Source organism: Bidens hawaiensis, unplaced genomic scaffold, assembly GCF_021521415.1.
Source record: "Bidens hawaiensis isolate Kalapana, Puna unplaced genomic scaffold, B.hawaiensis_p1.1 tig00013225_1, whole genome shotgun sequence".
NCBI lineage: Eukaryota > Viridiplantae > Streptophyta > Magnoliopsida > Asterales > Asteraceae > Bidens > Bidens hawaiensis.
The window spans coordinates 665628-672424 of record NW_027492115.1 but is presented as its reverse complement, the minus strand read 5'-3'; positions in this window follow the sequence as shown (position 1 = coordinate 672424).

Below are 6797 nucleotides of genomic sequence, written 5' to 3'. Positions count from 1 at the left end.
CAAGGGTTACGTGCCGCTTAGCCTCTACAAGTGATATATATAATTTATAACAAAATCTTAAATATGTGTTTATCTCAAAAATGCGTTTATCGGAGTATGTTATCTCCCCCAAGTGAAAAACGTTTGAAAACAGTTCAAAGAGCGGGGTAAGTGAACTCACTGTTTGCGAAGAATATTCCAAATTAGATCACCGAGTGATGCGCGTCGTAGAAAACTCTCTAGCGTTCTAAAATAACAAAGAGATTTTCTAAGTATCGGAACGTTTAACGAGTCTCTAGACTCGGCACATAATACCTATGCACGTATCATGTTTCGTGTTTCGTTTGTGAACCGTGTGTGATTTAAACAAGTACAATTGTGATACGATACATGAGTGAGCAATTACTTTCGTGTCACGTATTAATAACATACTTATTAGCAAATTATTCCCGTAAGGGCATTTTGGTCAACAAACAAAGACTAACTAACCATTATTCCCCATAAGGGCAATTTGGTCAATTCATGGAAATCAACTAGCAACTATTCCCCGCAAGGGTATTTTGGTCAAAATACAACAATTATATAAAAACTATCATATTTCATGCATTCCTATACAACTCAGCAGCTAGTTTCGTTATGACAGAATTTCTACTTGAAAGATTGCACTAGTTCACCGATTATAACGTCTCAATTAATTCACCAAAAATTACCACAGAAGCATACATATCTTAGGTTTCCAGAACATGTTTTATCTTATTTTTATTCCATATAGATTGCTCATAATGATCAAAACACTACAGTAAACTCATATCAGTCAGATTCATGCGCAACAGAATGTTATTTGAAATTCCCGTTAAACGAAAAATCCAATAAATGCAAGACCACTTGGGTTTGGTTCCTAACTCAGTGAGTCAACTTCCAGAAGTGGAACCAACCCAATTGGTCTCGTGGTTCATGAGATATAACATTTACAACATAACCTAACAGCAGGTCTAACAGCTCAGTTTTGCATCACGTTTTTGTAAAATCATAAAAGTATACTTCCACTTATCCAAAAATTACGAATTTATACTTCATAGAAACTAGACTCAACCTAGTTTACTGCAGTACCCACAATCTCAATCAATTTTCACGTTTACACTTCGTTACAGTCAGTTAAACATCGTATATACATTCTGTCCAGAATCTGTTCACATCAAAACTCAACATAATCACAACCTATGAACTATCATGCATCCATATAACCCTCTAGACACTATAACTACTATCCATGCATATCAATCACACCATACATACAAGATTAGGGTTTGTGATCTAATCCAAATCAAAGACAACAATGAATCATGCAACAACATCAATCTAGTTATCAATCTATTATGCAACTAACAAGAATCATATTGATCACATACATACATATAATCGGCCTACTTAGGGTTTACATACAACCCATTAAACATCAAAATTACACAACAAGGAGGTAAGAGATGATCAAGTATACCTTCCTAGCACCTAGTTCTTGGATTAATCTCTTGATTGATGTGTGTGTGTGTGATGAAGGTGGACGGCAGCCGTGGATCAAGAGAGGGAGAGAGAGCCGATTTAGGGTTGTAGGTTAATAATAAGTTAGGGTTTGTTTATTAGTGATGTATTTATAATAATACAAGTTACACTCTAGTCCCTCTTCTTTCCAAGTGTTGTTTTTCTAGAACATTCCATCATACTTGCCCAATAAGTTAACATGACCATAGTTTTATCACATAGCACATAATCCTAACACATAATAATCACATAATTATTGTTTTTACGTTTATCGTTTATTTATCAATCGTTTGCGTCAACTCGTTTGCGTTTCGGTGCAAATCCCGAAAGACTACACATGTAGTAAGTGTTACGCGTCATTTAAACCCTAGTTTAAATGTAATGAAGTGTACGTTATAGATTCAACGATCTTAAAGTTTGAATTGACGGAGTTGAGTTAACGGAGTTAACCTGAAATTGACGATTGTCACATCATTCCCATGTTAAAGAATTTTCGTCCCGAAAATTTGAGTCAAGTCGTGATGAGAGTCTGAAAGAGTAAGAAGAAAAATTTTCAGTTTGTCATATCATCCCCTAGTAAAAAGAAATTTCGTCCCGAAATTTAATTCATACCTTCGGTGATGTTTGACGGTTTGCCGGGTTTCGCGGTTTTCGGTGTTTGGTTAGCCCTTCAAAAAGGTGAGGATACTTTTTCATCATTTGATCCTCGCGTTCCCACGTGAACTCCGGTCCACGTCTCGAGTTCCAACGAACCTTAACGATTGGAATTTTGCTGTGTTTGAGTGTTTTGGTTTCCCAATCCAAAACTTCGACTGGTTCCTCAATGAACCGTAACTGTTCATCAACTTGCAGTTCCTCCAAAGGGACTACTTGGGTTTCATCAGATAGGCATTTCTTCAAATTTGATACGTGGAATACATCGTGTACGCCACTGAGTTCTGTTGGTAGGTCCAGTCGGTACGCCACTGGACCAATGCGCTCAGTTATCCGGTACGGACCAACATACCGTGGGTTGAGTTTGTTTCGCTTACCAAAGCGAACTACACCTTTCCAAGGTGAGACTTTGAGTAACACCCGATCGTTCACTTTAAATTCGAGAGGTTTTCGGCGCTTGTCGGCGTAACTCTTTTGGCGATCCCGTGCTGCTGCCATGCGATTTCGGATTTGAACAATCTTTTCCGAGGTTTCGAGTACCAGTTCTGGACCAGTGATTTGGCTGTCACCCACCTCTGCCCAGCAGAGTGGTGATCGACACTTCCGTCCGTACAGCGCTTCAAACGGCGCTGCCTTAATACTTGCGTGGTAGCTGTTATTATACGAAAACTCTACCAAGGGTAAGTGGGGTTCCCAACTTTTTCCGAAATCTAAAACGCATGCACGCAACATATCCTCCAGGGTCTGAATAGTCCGTTCACTTTGCCCATCCGTCTGAGGATGGTATGCTGTACTCATATCGAGACGTGTGCCCAGTGCGCTTTGCAGCGACTTCCAAAAGTGTGAGGTAAAACGAGAATCTCGATCGGAAATGATCGAGACAGGCACTCCGTGTCTCGACACTACTTCCTTCATGTAGACACGAGTCAGTCTTTCCATTTTGTCCGTTTCCTTAATCGCTAGGAAATGTGCCGATTTAGTCAACCGGTCAACGATCACCCAGATGGTATCGCATCCCGTCGGTGTCTTAGGCAAACCCGTAATAAAATCCATTGAGATGTGCTCCCATTTCCACATTGGGAGTTCCGGTTGTTGCAGTAGACCAGATGGTTTCTGGTATTCAATCTTGACTCTGGCACAAGTCAAGCATTTGCTCACGTAGGTGGCAATGTCGGCTTTCATGTTCGGCCACCAGTAAAGTGCCTTTAAATCATGATACATTTTATCTGAGCCAGGGTGGATAGAATATCGGGACTTGTGAGCTTCGTCCATCACTAGAGTTCTCAATTCTCCGTATCGTGGAACCCAAATCCGGTTCTCAAAATATCGGACCCCGTCCGATCTGGTTTCAAGTTGCTTGCTCATGCCCCGCATGAGTTCCGATGGAAGATTATCATCTTTCAAAGCTTCCAGTTGCGCATCGCGAATCTGATCGGGTAAGCTGGCATGAATCGTAAGTTGCAATGCTCTTACTCGTCTGGGTTTTTCTGTTTCTTTTCTGCTGAGGGCGTCGGCCACCACATTGGCCTTGTCAGGGTGGTACTTGATGGCACAATCATAATCTTTAAGCAGCTCGACCCAACGACGCTGTCGCATGTTCAGCTCTTTCTGATCGTAGATATGTTGGAGACTCTTGTGGTCGGTGTAAATGGTAAACTTGGTACCGTACAAGTAATGCCTCCATATCTTAAGAGCAAACACCACAGCTCCGAGTTCTTCTCGTGAACCCAAGTAGTTGTCTAGAGGCGTAGGCTATAACCTTCTCGAGTTGCATCAGCACACAACCGAGACCTTGTATAGATGCGTCACAGTGTACCTCAAAATTTTCTGTTCCCTCGGGGAGGGCTAAAATAGGGGCGCTACAAAGCTTGGTTTTCAATAGTTGGAAAGCGGATTCTTGCGCGTCACCCCAGTTGTACTTAGTGCCCTTGTGAGTCAAAGCGGTGAGGGGTTGAGCAATCTTTGAAAATCCCTCGATGAAACGCCGATAGTAGCCGGCCAGTCCTAGGAATTGTCGCACTTCAGTCGGAGTCTTAGGTGCTTCCCAGTTTTTGATGGCCTCTACCTTACCGGGATCGACATGGATACCATTCTCGTTGATCACATGTCCTAAAAAGTGAACCTCGCGAAGCCAAAATTCACATTTCGAGACTTTAGCATACAGTTGTTCCTTCTTCAGTAGTTCCAGAATTATCCTTAAGTGCTCTTCGTGGTCAGTCTCGTTCTTGGAGTAGACAAGAATATCATCGATGAAAACAATCACGAACTTGTCGAGGTACGCCTTGCATACTCGATTCATGAGATCCATAAATACGGCTGGCGCGTTGGTTAGGCCAAAAGGCATAACCGAGAACTCGTAGTGACCATACCGTGTTCTGAAAGCCGTCTTTGAAATATCTTCTTCGCGCACTCTCAACTGGTGGTAACCGGATCGTAGATCGATCTTCGAGTAGTAACTCGATCCCTGAAGCTGGTCAAATAAATCATCAATTCGGGGTAAAGGATAACGGTTCTTGACCGTCACCTTGTTCAACTCCCGGTAGTCGATGCACATCCGAAAAGTCCCGTCTTTCTTTCGGACAAACAAGACAGGGGCTCCCCATGGCGATGAGCTAGGTCGGATAAAACCCTTATCCAACAAATCTTGCAACTGAGTGGACAACTCCTGAAGTTCCGCCGGTGCGAGTCGATACGGGGCTCGTGCTATGGGTGCTGCACCGGGTGTCAACTCGATTTGGAATTCGACTTGACGAATAGGAGGGAGTCCGGGCAAATCCTCCGGGAAAACTTCCGGAAAGTCTCGCACAACCGGTATGTCTTCAATTCGTTTCTCCTCCGCGGGTTTCTCAACAATCTGCGCCAAAATTGCCGGATGACCCTTTCGTAGATACTTCTGTGCTTTCATAAGGGTGATGATGCTGTTGGTCATGCCGCTTCTCTCGCCTCGGACCGAAATGATCTCGCCGGAAGGGGTGGTAATATGGACTATTTTATCATGGCATATAATCTCCGCTCGGTTCTCGGATAACCAGTCCATGCCGACAACGACATCGAAAGTACTAAGCGTAAAAGGAATAAGGTCGATGTCAAAAACATGACCTGACAGTTTCAACTTACATCCCGCAAGTATATGAGTTGTTACTACAGTTTTACCATTAGCTAATTCAACAGGAAACTTAGCGTCTAACGGGGTTGGAGTAAGGTCTAAAAGTTGGCTAAAGGCTTTCGACACAAAACTCCTATCAGCTCCAGTGTCAAACAAAATGGAAGCAAAATAATCGTTTACAGGGAACTTACCGGACACCACATGCGGATCATTGCGGGCTTGACCCGATCCAATCACAAACGCTCTTCCTTTGCCATTTCCTCCACCGTTAGTGCCACTTCCATTGCCCCCATTGTTGTCATTATGTTTCAGCTTGGGGCAATCCTTCCGGAAATGACCTTCCTGTCCACATTCAAAACATCCCTTAGTCGTCATCGGTTGCTTAGGAGCACCCTTTGCCGCAAGGTCTCCTCTACATTCTTTCGCTTGGTGACCCATCTTTCCGCATCTTTGACACTTGACACGGTCACACTGGCCAACATGATGATAGTTGCACCTGTTGCACTTTGGATACTTCCCAGCATATCCGCTCGAAACCTGCCCGCTACCGTTGTTGTTGGAGTTGTTGTTGTTGTGATTCTGAGTGTTAAAGCTCCGGGTGAACTCGGGTTTACGGTAGTGTTGTTGCGGTGGGAGGTTCGAGGATGAAGATCTGGTGTTGTCGAACTTTCTCTTCCCGCTGTTCGGGTTGCTGTTGTTGTTACTGTTGCTGGCGTGGTCATTACTCGGGTTGTCACGGGCTTTAACAGTCGAACCCCTCGGTGGTAACGCACCCTGGGTCACAGCCTGATCCGTCAGTTTGTGAGCCAAACGGATCGCTTGTTGGATCGTGGCTGGTCTGGAAGACGTCACCATACCCTGAATCTGTGATGCTAACCCATCAATGTACATCTCTATTCTCTTGCTCGGCGGATCCACCATCCGCGGACACATCACTGCCAACTCGTGCGAACGAGTAGTGTAGGCTTCAATCTCTGAACCCACCATTTTTAGTGACCAAAATTCTGATTCTAACTTCGAAATTTCTTCCCTCGGACAGTACTCCTCTCGCATCATGTTTTTGAACTCCTCCCAGTTCATCGCGTTAGCCAGTTCCAATCCAAGGATCTGGACGTTCGAATTCCACCAAGTGAGGGCGGAATCCTCAAGTGTCCCAGCAGCGAATTTGACCCTACTGGCAGGGGGACAGTTACACATCTCAAAGGCCGACTCGGCCTTCTCAGCCCAACGCAGGAAGCCTATAGCTCCCTCAGTGCCCTTAAACGTACTGGGCTTGCAGTCACGGTAGTTCTTGAAGGTACACGTTCCATTCGGACCTCCTGTTTGATTCTGAACGTGTGCGGCTAAAGCGGCCGCGACATGGTTATTCAGCAGAGTTTGGAGTTCAGCTGCAGTCATGCTGATGTTACCACGTCCTCGTCCAGCGTTTCTTCCAGCCATTTCCTAGAATCACAGTATAAAGATGTTAAACATGAATTTTTCTTTCATATACAACACACCATACATGTAATAAGAGATA